This window comes from Hipposideros armiger, unplaced genomic scaffold (genome assembly GCF_001890085.2).
Source record: "Hipposideros armiger isolate ML-2016 unplaced genomic scaffold, ASM189008v1 scaffold_660, whole genome shotgun sequence".
NCBI classification, from domain to species: Eukaryota; Metazoa; Chordata; class Mammalia; order Chiroptera; family Hipposideridae; genus Hipposideros; species Hipposideros armiger.
In genome coordinates this window covers 43,453-62,884 of record NW_017732010.1, presented here as the reverse complement: position 1 = coordinate 62,884, position 19,432 = coordinate 43,453, and the positions used below count along the sequence as shown (strand labels likewise).

General features: G+C 34.7%; 1 pseudogene; it reads left to right on the top strand.

The window, feature by feature from the left end:
* Positions 1 to 873: 873 nt before the first annotated feature.
* LOC109372706 (PC4 and SFRS1-interacting protein pseudogene) lies at positions 874 to 2,445 on the top strand (annotated as a pseudogene).
* Positions 2,446 to 19,432: the final 16,987 nt, after the last annotated feature.

The window sequence follows — 19,432 nt, the reverse complement described above, 5'->3', positions numbered from 1 at the left end:
TAAAATGTTTTTGAATTTTGTTTTGTTTTTAATGGCCCAGATTTTGATACCAAAAGTGGTCGTTGCCATAGTAGAAATCTGAAACATGGGTCATTAAGTTTGGACTCAGTAATAAGGACAATCTTGAAGGGCCCCCAGGACAATTAATGAATGCTGGAAGGAATTTCTTGGTGAACTTGAATGCATTATGAATATGTCACTAATATATAGGATTGTGACTAAAATCTCCATATACTTTGTTTTATTGTTGTCTATAAGGACTATACTATAATTTCATTTAATTAGCTGATCCACATGAAACTGAACTTATTTTCAGTACCAAATCAGAATATACATTAGGGCTTGATCATCATGAGAAAACATAACCCCTACTTGTCCATTAGCCCTATGGTATAATTTCAAATTCATCAATAATCTGTTCAAGCTCATAATTATTAACATTACACCTTATTCACATTTATAACTTTTTAGTTTTCCCTTAAGTAATGAGGTCAAATAATGCCATGCAATCAATAAAACAATGAAACAGTTTACTGAAATAAATGGCCCTGAAAATCACTTCTATAAATATTTCTTAGCAAATGGAACCGAAGGAGGCAGTGGTTGCGGCACAGAGCCACTGAGACGCCTCTGCAGTACCTGGCGGAGCAGGTGGCTTGCATGCACGTGGGCAGAGGTGGCTGTCTCTCAGGGCCCACTCCGGCAGGCAAGTCAGGACACCTCCAGGCATCCTCCCGCTCTGGGAGCCTCGGCCCCCATCCGCTTCCCGCATACCCCCTACCCTTCATACCCGCTACCTCCGCACCACCACCCATACTGCCGCACCTACTCCCTGAGCTTTGCAACCCCAGCATCACCTGCCCCTCCGGAAATATGACTTGCTATTTCAAGCCTGGAGACCTCATCTTCGCCAGGATGGAAAGGTTATCCTCATTGGCCAGGTCGAGTAGATAAAGTTTCTGAGGAGCTCTAAAGCTACCCACAAACAAACTACCCATTTTTTGTTTTGGAACTCATGAGACTGCTTTTTTAGGTTCAAAGGATATACATAGTTCCTTACTCAGAAAAAAAAGGAAAAGTAAGAAAAACCAAATAAACAAAAAGGCTTTAATGAAGGTTTATGGGAAATAGATAACAATACAAAAGGGAAAATTTCAAGTCAACAGGCATCAGCTAAGCAATTTAATGCTTCATCTGATGTTGTAGGTGAAGAAAAAGAAATTAGTGTTTCAAAGGAAGATGCTGACAATGAAGAAAAAGCCAGAGGGTGTGACTAAAGCAACTGGCATAACCACTCCAAAAGCTTCCCGAAAAGAGAGAAAGAAAAAGGTAGAAAAGCAAGTAGAAACCCAGGAGGAAGGAGTAGCGACAACAGCATCAGTACCTGTTGATCTAAAAGCGAGTCCTCAGAGAGGACTACCTGCAGCTACAGAAGTCAAGACTCCAAAACCAAAAGGCAGATCCCAAATGGTAAAACATACCTGTCCTTCAGAGAGTGACGTGGTAACTGAAGGAAACAAAAGTAAGAAAAGGGGACAGGAGGAAAGCAACCTAAAAATCAGCTTAAAAAAAATGAAGGCCAGAAAGAAGAAAAGAGACAGACAAAAAAGAGGGGAAGAAAAAAATTTAATCAAAAAGGAAAAAAATAGCTAAAAAATTAGCTATATCAACCTCTGATTCTGAAAAGGAAGAAGGTTATCAAGAAGGAGAACAGAGAAAAGGTAGGAGAAACTTTCAGACTGCTCATGGAAGGAATGTGCTGAAAGGCCAACATGAGAAAGAGGCAGCAGATAGAAAATACAAACCAGAGGAGCAAATGAAACTGAGCAGCAGAATAAAGATGAAGGAAAGAAGCTGGAACTTAAGAAAGTAGAGGAGAAGCAAGAAACAGCAATGGATTCTTGATTCAAAGACTACATGCTGAAATAAAAAATTCACTCATAATTGATCCTCTTGATGTGAACAGATGTATTGAGGCCTTGGATGAACTTGCTTCAGGTATAACGCAACAAGCTTAGAAACACACAGAGATAATTACAACACTGAAAATAATATGGTGACTCAAAGTGAGTCAGATTATCATGGAAAAGTCTACAATGTTCTATATCAAGTTTACGAACATGTTTTAGTTGGTGAAGAAGATTCTGTAATCACACAAGTGCTGAATAAATCTTTTGCTGAAAAAACAAACAAAAAACCACAACAAAACAAAACAGCAAGAGGAAGCAAATAAAACCAAAGATGAAGGGAAGAAAGGGCCAAGCAAAAAGCTAGAAAAGAAACAAACAGGTTCAAAGACTCTAAATGGAGGATTTGATGCTCAAGACAGTAATCAACCACAACATAATGGAGCAGCAATGAAGAAAGCCAAGGTGAGGCCAGCAGTAAGAAAGCCATGCAGTGAAGACAGACACTGAGGGATCTCTGAAGGACTCCACTAGGTAACTAGGTTGACATACCTGGAATATAAAGAACATTTGAGAGTTTGTAATGGTTTTCATTTGCAATATTTAGACTGCTGAAAGTTTTAAATTTTTATCAGCACAGATTTTGACATTTAAAACTTGTTTTGAGGGAGAAAATCTCTTTATCTTTGTTTAAAAATAATTAAACATTGCTTAATTATATGTGTGCAGTATTCACAGTTACATTATACAGTAAATGTGAGGGAAAGTTCATTTAGGAAATGTTGAACTGCTTTTCCAGACGTTGGTTGTAACATATTTTCAGTTAGTGTCTGTATGTTAATGTGAATTGATAGTAGAAAAAATGTTGCATTATTAAAACTGCGATTTGCATAAACCTTTCCTCTCTTCCCAAACCCATGGGTTTTGTGCATAGTTTTTACAGATCTTGGATTCACCACGCTATCTTTTCACTGTTTGTGGGTTTTGTAAAGTTGTACATTTTTGTGGTAGGTGAAATGTTACTTCTGTACAAGTACTTATTCTCTCCTATCTAAAGTTAATCTCAAGGTCTAATTTGTGCTACATTATACTACTGAGGTGTAACAATGTGTGGACTATATGCCTTTTTGTATGACCAGTAGATATCCAACTGAAATTGAACTGACAATTCTACAAGGTATAAAACTCATGTTAACTCTTGAAGGTAATTTAATTTTGTGGCTGTTCAGTGAAGTCACATGATTTTCCTGCTGAGAACAGAATATAGGAATAATCTGTCTTTAGAGTTCAGCCATCTAAGATCCTTTACAGGCACTAGTAACTGAAACTGAAAACTAAGTGATAAAAATTAATTTTTGAAACATTTCTGAATTATTTTATAAGTCACACTCAGTAAGGCTGTCACTAAGTAGTATTTTTTTAAATTGGAAAACAATTTGTGATGCTTATGCAATACATAAAAGTAAATGCTATATAAGGAAGCTAACCTATTGAAAAAATGGCTATATAAGAAGGGAATTTTTATTTCTGTATCATACATGTGATAGGATTACAAAAAGTGGAAACAGTGCTCTGAGGCAATAGGCAAAGCAAAGGAGTACTTTTTGGAAGTCTGTATATTCATGTATGTGGACTAAAGTAGGGTGAACCAAGGTTAACACATGCAGTTTAAGGGTTACTTATATAGCATTTCTAAGATATTTTATTAGGTTCATTGGTGGTTTTTAGTAGCTAAAAGACACTTCTCATGTTTTGAAACTATGAATATGGGAAAAAGTCTTTTAATACTTCAGTGTCTACATGTGATCTGCATTGTACGTTGTGACCTCTCAGATAATTGCTTTCATCTGTAGATGAAAAGTTTAAATTATTTCAATAATTGGAGTTTTACTTTTGAGAAGTCTATAATGAAACCTAGGACCCACTGTTTTGAGAGAAATCTTGCTATTATATCTGTTTGGTCCTTAGTACAATTAAAATTTGGACAGACTTATTCTAGTAAACCATAGGTGTCAAGATGTAAACTTGTTTTGATAAAGAAGTTTTCTATTTAAAAAAATGGAAACTGAAACGCCTCTTAAATTAGATAAATATTTTTAAATTGTCATTTGCAAGCACAATATGAACACTTTGAATTATTTACTGACCATGGTTTCTTTTCAAGAAATTAATGAATTCAGGTATATATATTAATAAGATAATAAAAGTACAGGTAATTGCTATACTGACTCCTCACTGAATAGTGAGAAAGTTGTGTCTTGATAGATAAAACAAAATTATAAAAGCAATGGCATTATTGTTTAAAAATGAAGAAAGTATTGCTTCAAAAGATACAGCATATCACAAAATTTTAAGTGGAGAGTATTAAAATTTTTAGAGGAACTATGTATTGTTTAGGAAAGGAATTATGCTTTAAAAATTAGTTATCTTCCACTTTCTGAACAAATTTTATATATTCTGTGTTAAATAATTAAGTGATAAGGCAAACCTTTGACTTCTTCCCACTTCATAAGTTTCTCTTGTTTAGTGACAGTGAAGCAGAAATTCTAATTAAACTAATCAAAATGCAGTTTGGGATGATGAATTTTGTTTACAGAAAAACTAGTGAAGCTGCACTGGTCAGAAAATGAATCATTGTCTAGTAAAAAAAAGTTAGTCAATAGGACAAATTTCTCTGTCCATAATATGCAGAACATATTTCAATAATTAAAGTTTCTCTCTTCCGTTTCACAGATTTTACATTTCTGCCATCTGTTTGAGGTAGACATAGTGTTGATGTCTAATCAGCTCATGCACAGCATTTTTCACATGTAGATTTTCCTGAGTCATAAAGTGTCTCTAGCCGACAGCTAAATGGTTCACTGATGTTCAGACAGCAGGCTTCAGGAGCAGTTCTCAGAAAAGGATTTGGTGGCTTGTGATAATCATAATTGCATTCACTAAATATTCCCATTTCCCCCCCCCCACTTCCTCTTTCAGGCCCATAGTAGGTCTGCACACCTGTCTCTTGTATTTGAGACAGCTTGGTGCTGGTTTTGGCCAACGAGTCATAGGCATTTAATTGCTGAAACCAAAGCCTGGTATTTACTTGCAAGAGCAACACTCTTAGAGCCTTGCTCTTTCCTCTGACAGAGAAGCCAACATCAAGCGCATTGGCAGCCACTCCATCACCCTGAATCCCTGAGTGATTGTGATAGCAAAGGTCCATGATGAGCATAGAACATAAACAAGAAGTAAGTCTTTGTTGTTTTATGCCTCTCAGGTACTAGGGGTTGTTTGCCACTGCAGTGATCCTCAGCTGTAACCCGTATCACCCATGATTTCCAAACTGGGTTTATATCCATAAGAGCGAGCACATTACTTTGTTTTGCAAAGACACAGCAGCGTATTAGTTTGATAGAGAGATATTTTGTGTCATGGGCTCCAATTTCAGGTGAATTTACTGTCCAAAAGCACTTACACATCTTATTCATATTCAGCTTCTTGTTTCCTCGTGCCAAAAAAAGTTAATTTTTTGAATAATAATTGAATAATAAGCTTATAACAGTCTTGTTTTAAGTGTGGTCTACCATCAACAGCACCACAATTGTTGCTTATTAAATTGTGAATTCCCCCAAACCTCATGCCAGAATTATTGAATCTGAATTACAGGAGAATTGAGACTACAGAAAATCACTTTAAACAAGTTCTCACAGTGTTTGTAGTAGTATATATCAATGTTTGAGAGTCACAGCATTACAGAATATTTTTATACAAAAAATATGATCACATATATTTAGAGCACTAAATTATCAGCCAACTCATGCAGTTTCTAGTGTTAAGAGAACTGGTGATCAATACATTTGTAAAACTTGGTCAATAAACAGCAATTTAGACACCAAATGGGGTATTGTTTTTTCCATGGTTCTGAAAACTAGGAAGTTTTTGTGTCTGATTTAACTTCTTGCTTACAGATTAGTTATTAAACTGTGCTTCAGTGTCTTCCTGTATCCAAAATAATTCAAAATGGTGATATGTAGGAAAAATATAATCAGACTGTTGTAGAGTGATGATTCAAGTTTTCTTCATCTTGATAGGATTGTCTTTTGACAACTCACAGGTGAAGAAAACTTAAGGCAATCCTATCATTTTCTTTGTATGAGATATATCATAATAAGTTGCCCCTGCTGCTTCCATTCTCAGAGGTATTTTAAAGACTACAATTTGGATAAAGAAGGCATTATCCAAATTGACATTGGTGTACCATGGCAAAGCCTGAAAAATTATTTTGTTTCTTATAAAATCAGGTTATGATTTTATCATAATTGTATCACACATTTGCAAACAGAATCTACATTACCGGCAACACTGACATCTTATTGGTCTCAAAGGTCATTATCAACTAGCATGAGGTTGACTAGCAAAACTTTTTGTGGGGAAAACAAATATTTGTGCAGATATATTTTTGCAGTTTGGTTAGGATGTTGTGATAGACATATATAGTTTATGTACATATGTTATATATTGTCATTCTAAGACATTTTAAAGAGAAGTAATCAATAGCTAAATGAATGTATTTAAGCGAATCAGAGAAGAACCAGCATGAAAGTATCTTAGATTCCCTAAAATTTGGGTATACATGTCCAATTCATGCGAGTTGATACCACAGTACAGCAGTTCAGTAAAGAAGTTTTGGAGCTAGATCTAAGGGTTTAAATTCTGGCTCGGCTATTTACTTGTGTGATTACTGCCAAGTTATTTAACCATTCTGGACCTATTCTTTTTTATTAAAATAAAGATAATAATGACATTTACATCACAAGGTTGTTATGAGGACTATACTATGTGGAGATTCAAAGCCCTTTAACGTCTCTGGCATGTAATCAGTGCTTTACAAGTGCTGGAAGTATTTGCTAATTCCCGCAACCCTGAAAAATAAAATCTTGAACTGGCAGATTAGAATTATGATGTTCCTGAGAGTATTTTCACTTTAACTTAAACATCATGTTGAATAATTATCTTTTACTACTTTGGGAGATTTGCAGAGAGAATTTTTACTTTCTATAATTGTTTTGTAATTTTGTGCATTAATTCATCTTTAGTATTTTTAAAGTTTGTGTTCACGTATCTACCTTAAATTGATTGTTTCTTGAGGAAAAAATTGGATTGATCTCATCTATGCCCTGAAGGATTAAATGTTTAATGAAGGGAGTATTTATGGGATAAGATATTTTATGATTGTTAAACAAATGGCTAGCTGAAAATAAACTACAATATCAAAATCACTACAAAATAAGGTGTTTGAGACAAGATACTGGATAGGTTAGCCTTTGAACTTCTTTCCCTGACCTTAATGTTAACACATTTCTTTTAAATAATTCAACCCAAATTTTATAAAACAATTAAAATAAATCAAAAAGATTTTTGAATTTCTTGTTCTCTTAGGTATCTTCCATATTTGTGATTTTAAAAATGCATGAATCACTTGATTAGTGTTGAAAGACATTCCATTAAGAAGTCTTTAATATATAAATATATTATTTACAATATATTTATATCTAGATTTTTAAAAACTTATGATAAAATATTATTTCTATCAGAATATGTCTGTTTAATGGACCACTGTATTTTATTTACCATATAACATACTTATTTAGTTATTTTTGGAGGGAGGGAGGCTCAGAGAAATTGAGAAATGACTCAGTCATATGAAAGGAAATTAATATTCCTATTGGAAAACTTGTAGACTTCATATAATATACCATAACATATTACAAAATTATGCCATACTTTGACTAGGATTATAATATAATAGTCTGTATATTTCAAATGAATGTAACTGTATTTATAATCTCAAGTAAAGAATAGTTTTTGTAATAAAAATAATGGTTACTTTCATCTTAAGTGTTACTATGTATCTTTGACTAATGGTGAAATATTGCTTTTATTTCTCTAACATTTGAGTAGGAATTTATGAGCCAGAGAATAAAAATAAAAGGCAACCAGTAGCCAGAATCAATGGTGAGTGTAAAATGTTTAAAATGCTTTTTAAATGTTTTCAGGCAACATGACTTGAACAATAATGGACAACTGTATTAGTCTGGATGGCTTGCATTATTTCTTAAATTAATCACAGGGTGCAATTTCTGTGAAAGCTCATAAAATAGATTTAAAGAGAAAGGTTTTATAGCGAGATGTCAGTACTACTTATACTGATTTGTGTCTTCCTTCTTGTATTGTCCACATAAAGTGCCGTGAATTATATTCATAAAGCAATACATGTGCTCTCTGTATGTTCAGCCTATCTCAGTTTATGAAAATGTGATTTGAAAATTATCATCTTGCAAACTGAGATACAGTCATCCCTTGGTTGGGGAGCAGGGGCTTGTTCCAGGATACAGCCCCAATACCAAAATTCACCAATGCTCAAGTCTCATGTACGATGGCATGGTATTTGCATATAACCTATGCACATACTCCTGTATACTTTAAATCACCTCTAGATTACTTATAATAACTAATACAATGTAAATACTATGTAAATAGTCATTATGCGCTATTGTTTAGGGAATGATGACAAGAAAAATAGTCTTACATGTTCAATACAGATGCAATCATCCTAGGTCTAACTACATAGTATGTGTCAGCAACAATGCGACATTTTTTTCCCCAAGCATTTTCTATCTCTGGTTTTTTGAATTGGTGGATGTGGAATGAAGGATATGGAGAGCTGACTATATATTTAACTTTTTAAAGGATCCAGCACAGATTTTCTTTATGTGGACAGTTCTTGTCTTTCAGCATTTAACTTAGAACTCATTTTTCTCTCCTTCCCTACCCCAATCAGTTTTCATGTAACTGTTCAGAGGCATAATGGCTCTTATTAACCAGTATAGACTCCAGCACCTAATGCATCCAGACACAAAACTTAAGAGTTGATTACAACAAGCTTATGACATATTTCAGTTATTTCTGTGTGATATGCCTCATAACAACAAAAGGAACACTGGCCGAGGATGTGGGACATACAGATCTAGGATATTATGTCCAATGTACAAATCTGATAGACATATTGCAGTGCAGATCTAACAGACAACATGGTATGTGGGGATCTGACAGAGGCATCGTTTGTCGTATGTGAAGATCTCACAGACTACGTGGCCCACACGCACCCAGAAAATGACTTGGGGAGGGTAAATCTGAGAGAGAGGACGATGCATGGCAGGCAGAGAAAAGGCTGCACTATCAGGGCGCGCACTGTGCAGTGAACGTGATCTTACGAGCTAACTGGTTGGCCTGGTCTGGTATAAGGTAAGAGCATTGGCTTCAGGAGCCACTGGAAGTTGTCTGAGCCACAAAGTGATGGGAAGGGGGCTGTGAAAGAAGCATAAAAGATCTGCCACCTTTATAATGGGCCAACTGAATGTGGCTCAGAGAGGGGCCGCTGTGGAAGCTACTCACCATTTCAGGTCTTTGAGAGCTGAGGAGGGGTAAAGCGCAAGTCACACAGAGAGAGGAAGGGAAGAGGGGAGGGAGGGGAAGGGAAAGGCAAGGGGGAAGGAAGGAATACTATAACCAAAAGGAGGATGAAGAGCACACAGCAGAATAACGCTGCTGTGAATCAGATTAAAATCATGCCATAAAGTTGTGTGTGGGTTCAAAGAACTGAATGATACACCACATCTAGTAACAAGATTCAAGGACAAAATAAGACAACAAAAAATAAAAAAAATGAGTTAGTGATGCCCAAGAACAAGGAGGAAGGAAAACAAATCATCAGAAAAAGTGAGGTCCTATTAACCACAGAAAGAAAAAGTATATGGATGAAAACAACTGCAACATGGAAAATGTAGTTAAAAAATAGACTGAAGAAAATGAATTTTAAGAAGACGTAGAGGGAAAATAATTGATATGGAAGCAACAGGAGATACAAGTATCCATAGTTTGTGCACTTGACAAAGAGAAAAAAGTAATGAAGTGAAATATCCAGAGATGAAATTTAGGAGTCTTCCTGAAATCAAGGAAGAGTTGAATCCACAGATTTTTTTTCCAGATATAATCAATATGGATTAATCAAGCCCAACATATATCTTAATTGTATGAGTCTTCGAAGAGAAACACTCCTCTAAGTTTCAGGCATCAACAATAACAACAAAAACAATAACAGCAAATATCAAGAGGAGATTTCAGACTGCCTCAGACTTTTGAAATGGAGGTTTTTTTGTCTGAAGGATGTAAATTCAAGAGAGAGGGAAATGAATTCAAAGGAGAGCAGAGCCCAGATCATGATGAGATTTTTAAGTTTCGATAAGAAATGTGGCTTTTAATTCTAAATGCAATGAGAAGGATTTGGGAGATGCTGTTTCAGTGGTCCAAGAGCAAGATGGTAGTGATGGGGACTAGATGGATAGCAAGGACTATGGGGAGAAATGGATAAATTCAGGACATGTTATAGTAGACACAACAGGACCTTGTGGCACACTATATGTAGGTGGCAATAGGGAGAGCAGGTTAAGCGAAAACATGGGAGTGAACAGGTTTTTGATATGCCATAAGAAAAAATGAAATACTGCCATTTGTGACAACATGGATGGATTTTGAGATTAGCATGCTAAGTGAAATAAGTAAAAAAAAGCCAAGAACCATAGGACATCACTCATATGTGGCATATAAAACTGAAAGCAATGATGAAACAAGACAAATAAAACTCATAGACACAGACAACAGTTTAGTGGTTACCAGAAGGTAAGTGGGGAGCGGAATGGTAGAAGAGGGAAAAGGAGGTGAAATATATGGTGATAGAAGGAGGACTGACTCTGGGTGGTGAACACACAGTGGAATATATAGATTATGTATTATAAAATTGTATACTTGAAACCTATATAATTTACTAACCAATGCCACCCCAATAAATTTAATTAAAAAAATTAGCTGATCTTCTCATAGGGACCTGTTAATGAGAAGGGGTATTTTTCTAAACACAGCAGATATGATTCAGTATACATAATTGATTCAAATAAGAGTACCAGTGTTGGAGTTCCTAATGGAAATCATAGCATTCTATTTAGTTGGCACTGTGTTGTATGTGTGGGAAACTCATGAAAGAGATGAGGACTGAAACAAAACAAATGTATGGGTCATTGGAAGGAAGCCATGGGTTTTGCAACATGGAGGTTCCTGGTGACGTTGACAAGTGTAGTTTCAAGAGGGAAGTGGGGTTTAGGCATTTGGCTGAAGAAGGTATGGGGATACTGGGGACAAGAACACAGAGGCAGTCACTATAGACAATTTGATCAAGAAGAAAAAATAAGAAGTGGGATGGTAGCTGGAGAGAAATGAGGGATCAATGAGTATTATCACTTTTTAAGATGGCAGATTTCAAGGCATATTTGTGCACTGGTAGTACTGATCCAGTATAGAGGGATAAGCTGACAGTGTAATAATAAAGGTGAGAGTTACTAGAGAAGGGGTTTTGAGCAGTCAGGAGGAGGTGAGCTGCAGGGAACAAGTGAGGAATTAGCTTATGATGGGGAAGGGATGCATCAAATTGCACCAAGAGAGAAGGCAGAGGACATGGATTTAGAGGTAGGTAGGCTGAAGATTTGGTGATAAGACAAGGAAGGGAGGGAGGGAGGCAGGTAGGAAGGAAGGAAGGAAAGAAAGAACGAATGGAAAATTGTAATGAGAACTCTTAGGACTTACTCTCTTAACACCATACAGTTGTGTCAACTATCGTCATCATGTTGTATGTTCCCTTTGCTTATTTATTCAGTAAACATTTAATGGCATCAGTTTGGTGCCAGACACTGTTCTAGCAACAAGGGTTTCACAGTGGACATCCCTTTACATGTCAGTATAGATGGATAGAATATGAACAAGTGAACCACTAGATGAGATAATTTCACATCGTAATAACTGTGGTGTAGTTATGTGTGTCTTTGATAAGGCGATGGGGTATTGGGCTATTGAGGAGCTATATTATATATGATTGTGCCTTTCTGAGTGGCATATATTTGGTTTGAAATCCAAATATTGGATAGGGAAAAGGAAAGCGAAGAACAGGAGAGTGGGAACTTTCCAGAGAAAGAGACAACAAATTAAAAGGCCAAAAGCCAGAAGGAACTTTGTGTATATAATATTTAAAACAAATGGCTTTGAGGCAAGTCCATGGGAAAACCTTTAGAGCTATACAAGTCTGTACTGTAGGGTGGGTAATTTCCTGCTTGTACATTTTCATTTCCTGAAATTGTAGTGAACTTGCTGAGACAATGATGGACAAGCAATCATTAGACTGGATATCTGTTGACATCTTTTCTCCTCTGCAGTATTTTATTCACATGTCCACATTGTCTCTACTTCTGTTCCTCTAGTTGCTATCATCTCCGTTCTCCAGATGGAACATTTACAAAAGTGCAACAGAATGTCACGTGGACATCTTGGAAGACCTACATGTCATATCACACAGTCTATGAGAAATAGTGAGATCCCAAAGGGGACAGGTTAGTCAAATTATGTCTAGTTACAAAATTCACCTAAGAAAGGTGTGTTCATTTATCTTTTTAAAAATATATGTATATCACCATGAGGGATTAGAGAAGGTATAAAGACCTTTTCTCCGGCACCTTATGGCTCATGGTCATATAATTGATTTTAGGCTTCCATCAACAGGTTGACAGGGGCAAAAAGTTGAAGTGCATTTCAAATTACTATATGTAAAACATGTGAAACTCTCTAGAGTCTCTATTAAAAGGTTAAGGTGGGAAAGGAAGTTGAGTTATTTGCATAATGAAGCATTAAGAATTTATTTTTAGACTCAAACAGATTATGTTATCTTTGACCCCAATTAACATGACTAATCAAGAGTGAACTGCATTCCTTGTACATGTCACACTTTACTGACAGTCTTTGTGGACACCAGTTACTGCCAATCACATTTTTTGCTCTGCAACAGGGTCATAGCTTATTTTTCTGTGTATTGAGTCCCATGAATTGGAATTGTATTACTAAACATGGATAAATCTGCAGTTGTGGTGGGATTAGAGGGGAGGCTAAGAGTGACTAGACTATTAGCACCTCTGTGAGATCTGTTTCTTAAAGTTTTTGGTCAATTTTTAAAGAGATGATTAGATGCTTCACACAACCTACACATTAAAGAGACGGGCTTATAAACAAAAACTCAATGTATTTAATGGTGATGAGGAAAATACAAGTTTGGGGATAAAAGTATCTGTCTCCTCTATTTAGGACTGTTTTTGACAGTGTCAAGGTTCCATGTTTGACTGAAGAACAAGAACCCAGAAGCAAAGAGTTTTGAAATTGTTTAAATTAATTATTTCATCTGATGTGACAGCACTCAGAGAATTATTCCTTTTCTTCCACAATGTCTATTTTTGCACTGACAAAGACACATGTATTAGTCAGTGTTCATCATACTTAGGCCATTCTGGACTAAACTTGACAAGAAATATAACAGATGTGCAAACAAAAATTCAAATTATAGCTTCCATCATCTACAGTTCTTCTCCTTAGTATAATTAAATTGTGTAGTTAATGCATGGAGAATCACTGAGTAGTTTATCTTACTCATTAGTATTTAGTAAAAATATTAGTTATCAGGATTAAAGTGCATAAATACTTAAATTCTTCATACTTATAATTTATCATTTAATTATAAATTATATTGCAAATAATAAATCCTATATATTGAGAATAGATAGATATTTATAGTATCTTCCCCTGAATCTAATTCTAGTAATTGAAAAATTAATGGAGAAATACAGAGAATATCAATGTCTTAATTTAAAAGCTTCTTTAATGAATTTATGAGGGTGTATACACACATAAACACATATAGAATTATGAATCTAAGAAATAGAATACATAAAGTACATATTTCTTTCAAATATATTTATAATATTTAACATGTAGGAGTCAGCAAAATGAATCTCAATAAATTAAAAATATTTAATACCACATATTTTCTGGCAAAAGGCAATAAAAATAAATAGACTCAATGTACATAGTCAGTTTATTTTCCATTGGAAATGAAAGAATATATTTCTACCTATATCTTCAATTAAAGAGGAGTAAATAGAATAATAAGCTGTTTAAAATTGATTTATAATATATTAAATAACAAAATGATACAATAGGCCAATACATAATTTAAGAATAATATATATTTAAGAATAATATATATTCTTAAATTCAAGAATTTTGAAAATAATTACCAAAGTTAAAAAACAAACTCAAAAGACTAGAAGGAAGATAAGAGATAAATGTAATTGATAAAATTATGAAGAATTGATTGATACAACCAATTGATTGGCAATATTGTGTAAACTGCCATAGACCATACAAAACTGTATGTGATATATTATCATTTTAGAAGGTTAATATTCCTTAATACCAAAACAGACAATTACAAAACAAGAAAAGTGTAGACCAATTTAATTTCTGAATATAAAAACAAAAATTATATGTGATTTTAATTCTTCTCTTTATATCTTGCATCATCATTCTCGCATCCAAATAAGAGTTTGAGCATCAATAATGGACAAAGATATCACTGTATTTTTAAAGTAATGTTTCAAATCAGTGGGAAAAGCACAGTCTATATAGTAAAAGGTGAAGAGCAGTAACTTTCCCCAGGTCAAGTCCTTGCTGTGTTGGCCGAGATCCAATGATTGACTGATACTGACACCAGACAACTCGGATAGTCCGTTTCAACTTCTGATCTCCCCAGTGAGGCTGAATGAAACTTTTGGACTTTCATGGCAGCTCTGCTTGTCCGCCTGGTTGGTTCTTTCCTTTCCATTTTACAAGTGATAACCCCTGATAAACATTCTGTACACAAACCTTTGCCTTAGAGTATGTTTTCTAGGAAACATAACCTGCCAGATGCCATAAGCCAGACTTACACCATATCAGGAATATTTTTTTTTTACCTTGAGGACAAAAGAAATAAAGTACAAAAGGCTTATGTAATTGGAAATAGCTTGATCATTTAACCTCATCTTATAAGCTAAATAACAAGACTGAAATCTGATTGAAAAGACCTGGTATTCAATTATTTGTTCAATATTTCACTTTATTCTCAATTGCTTTATAAAAACACCCTTGACAGACAGAAGTTCTAATAAACAACTATATTATGTAATATGTATTTTACTTATATCAAAAGTTTTAGTTAGAAGTATTTGCATTAAATAATAATTTGAAATTTTTCTTGCCAAAGTCAACTTAGAAAGTGGAGAACCAATTACAACTTTAAGTGTGGAATAACTATACTATAGATATTATTAAGCTTTGTTTTCTTTTCTTTTTAGAAGAAAAGGTTTTATATATTTTTTTGGTCTGTTGTAGAATTAAAATAAGCTTCCAATAATCTAACTTATCTTCCGCACACTCTTCCTCCTTTTTAATAACAAGGGATAAAGGTCAAAAATCATTCAAGAGGATGCTTTTAATTAGCCTGAAATATATATGACTGTGACTGTGTGTACTGACCACTCTCAGTTCAGAGATTTTAATAGGCTTCTTTCAAGTCTCATTAACTCTAGGAGTAAAATATCAGTATAATCTACCAACTCCTAGAGTAGTTCTCACCAGTCACTGAAGTATTTAATAGTCTAATATGCATTCCATTTATCAATAATGTGTCCAGAATGACAAATCAGCACTAAGCTTATTCAATGTTGAAGAATTTCATGACTGCTAATTTTGGGACACTACTGCTTTATATCAAGCTTCCCTATGAAATAGCTATGGATTTGGGATTAGGCCATCTGAGTCCATGTCCTGGATCTACACTTGACCAGACAGTGTGATCTTGGATAACTCATGGAATCTATGCTTTACTTATTGAAATCTGCCTGGTTATGAAAAGTAGTTTTAGTGATTTACAAAATATATATAAAATAAAAATAAGCTAAAATACAGTTTTATATGAAATTACCTTGGAAAGACTACCAAGTCTATAAAATGTTGATTATATTAGTACCTTTATCATTGAGTGGTGGCAGGGATTAAGTGAAAAAAACAACATTAAAAGCTCTTATAATCATGCTCAGTAAAAGTTAGCTATCATTATTGTAAAGTCATAAGGGAAAGGTAGTGTCTCTCTTAAAGAATGAATAAATGACTCTCCATTTCAATCATCAGTAACCACCACCAACTCCCCCCACCCCAAATAAAGGTTAAGACAAAATAACTGTAGAGGAGTAAATGAGATTAAAGGAAATTTAATAAACAAAAAATAATTTTATTCAGCAGAACACTGTATGAACAGCTTTGTCATTGACTTTTGCTGTGACTTTGTCTTAGTTCATTCAGGCCCCTGTAACAAAATACTGGACTGGTGGTTTATTAACAGACATTTACTACTTGAAGTTCTGGAGGATGGAAGTCTGAAATTAAGGTGCTAGCATGGCTAGGTGAGGGCCCTTGCCTAGGTCACAGTCTTCTTGTTGTCTCCTCACATGGTGGAAGGAACTAGGGAGCTCTGTAGAAGAGCACTAATCCCATTCATGAGTGTTCCACTCTCATGACCTAAGCACCTCTTAAAGGGACCCCTACTATTAATACCATTGCCTTTAGGAATTAGAATGTCAACACATGAATTTTGCAGGGACACAAAAATTCAGACCATAGCAGACTTCTGTAAAATTAAAAAGGTGGAGCAGATGATTTCTAAGGTTTCCTCCAACATTCCCATATACATGCACTCTCTTCCTGTTTCTCAAGGAGAACATGAAGGAAAGTGTTAGATAAAGGAATAGATCATGATTCTTAAGATTAAATATAAAAAAAAACTAGAAGAGGAAAGGTACTGAATTATTTCACTGAAATAGATATAATTTTTATTTATATATGCATATTTTAAATAAGTAAACAAGCTATTGGATAAAAATAAAGGATGCTTTTTGTTTGTAACTTACCAGAAACTAAACTCTGTCTAGCTCAATAAAAATAAAATATATTTCCCTCATAATTAGGAAAGTTGTGGATGACAGTAGCAATGCAAATAAGCTTTTATTCACTATTAAGATTTACCTGGTCTCTCATCTTTGCTCCCCTCTACCTGATGGCTTCTTCATTGGAGACATGGCCACAGACGACCACATCCTGAAAACCCCCTTGTCAGAGAGGAAAGGGGCTCACCAGCTCTAGTATGAAACAGTGTGCGAGCTGGAATTCAGTGTTCCACAAGGGCCTTTGTGGCCAAGGGTCTCTTACCAGAGGAAGGTAATCAATGGCAGTGATGGCTACTTAGGAAATTATTGAGCAATCTCTCCTGTTATATGTTTATGGTGGATGAATAAAATATCTTTAGGAACCAGGAAGGTAAATGAGTAGTGTGCCCATGGACATTATTGTTTAAACTGTGACAGTAATGAGAATGAAAACGTTGGTATTTGAAAATGAAATGTTGTGACAAGTGTAAAACAAGACTGTACTGTACCAGCAGGGAAATATATAGTTACCTTTTATGTGACTGAAAGAGGCTGATAATTATTGTGAAGAACTAGAAAAAACATTTTCCATCTAAAAGAACTCCAGAGCAGCGATGTGGGCTTCTGCTTGTTAGATCTGATTTACAAAGAAAAGCTAGAAATGTGTACTTTAGTAAATTTGAACTTTTCTATAATTGTCAAGTGATTCCATTTTTTTATAAACACTGCTATGTTGACAGATCCATACTCATCCGGTGAACAAGCAGTTTGCTGCCCCTAGTATAATAAATTAGACAAAATTATGTGAACTCTTTCACTTATTTATCCAGAAACATATTTAATATCTCAAGTGCTTCTATCTAACTGTATCCTGCATACAGAATGACTTAAATCATAGTGTGCACATAACCTTAATTCACAGTTAGAGATTTATTTCGTTGTTCTATATTATGGGCTCAAGTGTTGGATATTGACATGTCTGTCATGAAGCCATTTTTCTCCTGAGGCAAGCAATGCTAGGTACACATACTCAAATGCATGGAGCTAAGTCTGTACATGCGTGGTACAGGAGGAGGAGTGGGTGAGGTCTACAGGGAAAGGGGATAGCCCTTGATTACAAAAAATATTAGCCCGCGGTTCCTGATCTTGTGCTCTAATCTCATTCAGCTCTGATGATATCATAACTGGAAATGTGTGGGTGGAGTATTTAACAAAACAGAAGGAATCTCAAAATACCCACAAACTTCTAAAAAATATTTTGATTTTGGAACCTTTTAAATAGCAAAGCTTTAGAACAAAGCTCTTTTTGTTACGATATGGTTCCTAGAGAAGAGCATTTCACACATCCATTGACTCTTACAATCTGTCATTCCCAAATAATATATGTCTAACTGACATACTATAAATTATGTTTGAAAGGGAAAGCTAAAGGTCTTTGGATGGATGATGGAGGGAGCTGGAAGCCAAGTCAACCACATACGTGGATCATTTCATGAATATTAGAGATAATTGTCAAGGCTCTAAGGCCAGGTCCCCAAGATTTGGAAGAATGAGTGTCGGGGTGAAGTGATAAGGCTGAAAATATGACAGTTGAGTGATTAATTTGTTCAGCACACAGGGTTAATATCACCCATATATTAGCTGTCAATTATATTCAGTTAACGGATGGTGGTGTTGAGTTCAATCACATCCTTACTGATTGCCTGCCTGCTGGATCTGTCCATTTCTGAGAGAGCAGTGTTGAAATCTCCAACTATGATATTAGATTCATCTGTTTCTCTTTGCATTTCTATCAGTTTTTGTCTCACATAGTGTGGTGCTTTGTTGGCATGTGCATGCATATTAAGGATTATTATTTCCTTTGGAGGATTTAACCCCTTTTTCATTATGTAATGCCCTTATTTATCCCTGATAGCTTCCTTGCTTTTTGTCTGCTTTGTCTGAAATTAATACAGCTACTCCTGTTTTCTTTTGATCAGCGTCAGGATGGTATATTTTTCTCCAACCATTTACTTTTAATCTATGTGTGTCTTTGTATTTAAAGTAGGTTTCTTATAAGCAACATACATTTGAGTCATGTTTTTTATCCATTCCGACAATCTGTCTTTTAATTGTATTTAGATCATTGATGTGCAAAGTGATTATTTATATAGTTGAATTAATATTGACCATATTTTTTTTTGTTTTCTATGTGTTGTCCATGTTTTTAGTTTTATTTTTACCTTCCACTGTTTTTCTGTATATTGTGGTTTTAATTGAGCATTGTATATGACTCCATTTTCTGTTGCTTTCTTAGCATATCAGATATATGTCTTTTTAAAATTTTCTAGTGGTTGACCTAAATTTGCAATATGTATTTATATATATATATATATATATTTTATAGGCATACATAATTGAATACATATATGTTGTTATTATTATTTGAACAAACTGTTATCTGTTATATCAATTAAGAATAAGAAAAATGAAAGTTTTTATTTTACCTTCAATACCTTCTATGATGTCCTTACTTTCTCATATAGATGTTTTCTGCCCTATATAATTTCCTTCTCTTTAAAGAACTTCTTTTAACTTTTCTTGCAAGACAGC